A 3,280-nucleotide genomic window follows, 5' to 3' on the forward strand; every position below is an offset into this window, starting at 1 on the left:
TTCCTACTAAAGTACCAAAGGATAAGAGTAAAAAAGATAAAGAAAAGAAAAGAAAAGAAAAGAAAAGGCCGAGGCCTTAAGTAGATCCCAAAGTCAAGACTTGAGGGATTTTTGGCGCACAAGGTGCCTATTAAAATGCCGAGGCATTTAAAGAAGAAGTAATTAAGATTATAAGTACTTTACTTTTAAGAAGAGGCTAGTACCCGACTTCCGAGGTTGTCGTTAAACAAATCCAGGTATTCAATTCCGAGGTCTTGGCCCTAGTAGACCGAGGTCTGCTCTTTTAGGATTGGTGGCTCGCTACCCCAACCTATTAGGGAACGCGCATAAGAGTTGTCAGGCCCAAGAAGAAGTTGATTATTATTTTGAAGTATTATAAGTATAAGTTTTTGAACAAGTAAAACGAGTTTTACATAAACATAAAGTATTAAAGATTAAGTTAGAACAAATGAAATAAGTTTCATGTGGTTCTAAAATCAGTAAGTTTAGTTCCTTATTCTACCATGTTTATCTAGTAGATGAGTAGTTTTCATTTTTACCTATTAGATGAGCAGCATGATTAACTATTAGAATTACATGAGTAGATCCTTTAGCTTTTCTTTGCTATTGGTTTGACATGAGCAGTTATGATTATGCTTTATTTCTTTTTAGAGCATATAGTTTCTAGTTCTTTTCGTATACATGCACATTCGTGATTTTGTGAGTTAGATAGCGCTTACTAAGCAAATTTTGTTTATAAACTACACTTCCTCTTACTGCAGATAAAGGAAAAGAAAAGATTTAGCAAGGAAGGCGACAAGGTGGCGCGGATGGTGTGTGATGCCAGGACTATGGAAGCCTTGAGACTTAGTTTAAGAATTTATTAAGATTGTCATTTATTAAGAATGTATTAGATGAGTCATTTAGTCTTCCGCTGTTAGTTAATTGTATGTTTTTATTTTGTTTCCGCTATTCATTACTTGCATGATTTGATTTCATTAAACTGCGTGGTGATGTTATTCCTTTTGTGTGTTTGATATGTGTTCCAGCTGCATGTGGCTGAGTATATATATTGCATGTATTGTTGAATAAGGTCACCGGTACAGGGGAGATTCTGTCGAAATTTTTCGGTAGGGTTTCCATGTGGTTTTTAATCACACCGGTTAAGTAGAGTTAGTAGATAAGTAACGGTCATACTTAGAGAGTAGTAGTAGTAAGAAGGGTGGTCGTTACAGTGTGGGCAACGATCTTCCGAGATGAGAACCACCAAGCACCTTCTTCTTCCTTGTAAGTTTCGGCCATCCAAACATCTTCTAGGATGAAGAGGTTCGGCCACCACCACCATGCTCCAAGGGATGCTAGAAACAAAGCTTTCTTTCTCTCCTTCTTCTTCTTCTTCTCTAAACTTGATCCGGCCACCATATGAGTCTCCACAAGAAGGATGAGATTCGGCTATCAAAGAGAAGAAAGGAGGGAAGTGGAAGAATAACTGATCAGATCGAAAGACTACAGCAACATAGCAATATTCAATTTACACAATTAAGACGAGCACAACACACAGTGCCCATCCCTGGATTTGTAAGAGGAACCAGGGCATTTCAGTAGGAGAACCTCAGCCTCTGCTCTCGACCACTATCCGGCGGCACAAGGCAGCCAGAGCAGCTCCAATGAAGGGTCCAACCCAGACAATCCACTGAAAACAGCCAAACAGTTCTGAAAAATCATAACTCAATCTAAACCAAAAAAAAAAAAAAAACAGTAAATTAAAATTAGTTCATGTGGTTAGGCCTACATGGTCATCCCAGGCATGACCCTCGTCGTAGATAATTGCAGTTCCAAGGCTCCTTGCAGGGTTGATTCCAGTTCCAATATCAATGGGACGGTAGAGCCAATAGACAAGTTGCAAGGGATCTGCACATTTTTCTGGATTAGAAATCCACAAGATCACACAAAATATGGGCACCCAAAGAAAAACATTAATCAGCTTACAGGAAAACGAGAGCCCCTGGCCCTCCTCTTGAAAACAGTGGCATAGAAGACCATGCAGACAAAGAGGAAGGTGGCCAGAATCTCTGCGCCCAGGCCATTACCCTTGGCGTAGCCAGCCGCCGCCACCACACTTGTACCACTTCCATTGTTCTCATACACCCCCTTCTGGAGCCACTTCACAGTACCTGCACCGCAGATGGCACCCAGGCACTGCATGACCATGTAGAACAGGGCCCTGGCCAGGGACAGTTTCCTTTCTAAGAACAGCCCGAAGGTCACCGCAGGGTTGATGTGTCCATCTGAAAAGGACGACGATGACGACGACGACGACGACAAAGCACTTTATAGTCAAACAACTTGTTGATGTTGAAAATGCGTTGTGATCACCTGAGACGCCGCCGGTGCAGTAGGCCAAGGCAAAGATCAAGCCGCCAAGGGCCAAGACAGTGGACCACCTGGAGCTGGACCCGACCATCCCCGTGACGGTGAGGATGGTGATGTAGAGGAAGAGGAAGATGGCCATGAACTGAGCGATCCCGGCTCTGTAGAAGGACCATGAGCTGAGCTCGGCAGGATCAAACAGGGGAACTGGCGGTGTGTCTACGAAGTGCTTGTCGTCTGCCTGAGCGGCCATCCCTATCGGCTGCATCTCTGAGAACTCGATGTCTCTTAAGCACACTTCCTCTTCCTTCCCTTCCATTTCTTCCTCTTAAACAGGGACAATACACACTGCGCCTTGGACAAGTCACAAGTGCCAGGAGAATAATTAATTAACATTTATCCTTAAAATCTATAGTGATAAAAATAATGATTAGCTATCATGTGGGATCAGAAATCGGAATAGTTGACTTTGAAAGAAATTGTTAACCATATTTTGACCGAGAGAGTTCCAGCTTTCTTCTCTTCACTCATCTTCTTGATTCTGTCCACACTCAATGCCATTACTTCTCCACTTTCCGTGTTGACATTTTATACCAATGAGCAATTTGTCAAAGGACTAATAAACTTTAGCAAATACTTAAAATGTAAAATATGTATCATCCATGAATTCCTCAGCCCAAGTCAAGATTGGGATCTCTAGTAAGGTACCATCTATGCCCGGGCAGAATAATGATATACTCTCATTTTAATGAAGTTGAGACTAGAGTTAGACTCTATCTCTTTAAGATGAATTTACCCTGCACACGGTGCTCACGGAACAAGGTAATCGTCTCCTAAGATACAACGATTTTATCTTGTGATAGTAGCACTGCAAATCGCAAGACCTCCGAATCGAAGAAGCTTCTCGAACTCTCCAATGCAAGTATGGAAT

General features: G+C 42.0%; 1 pseudogene; it reads right to left on the reverse strand.

The window, feature by feature from the left end:
• Positions 1-1,567: 1,567 nt before the first annotated feature.
• On the reverse strand, positions 1,568-2,668 carry LOC122016604 (annotated as a pseudogene).
• Between the last annotated feature and the right edge of the window lie 612 nt (positions 2,669-3,280).

Source organism: Zingiber officinale, chromosome 8B (genome assembly GCF_018446385.1).
Source record: "Zingiber officinale cultivar Zhangliang chromosome 8B, Zo_v1.1, whole genome shotgun sequence".
Classification (NCBI taxonomy): domain Eukaryota; kingdom Viridiplantae; phylum Streptophyta; class Magnoliopsida; order Zingiberales; family Zingiberaceae; genus Zingiber; species Zingiber officinale.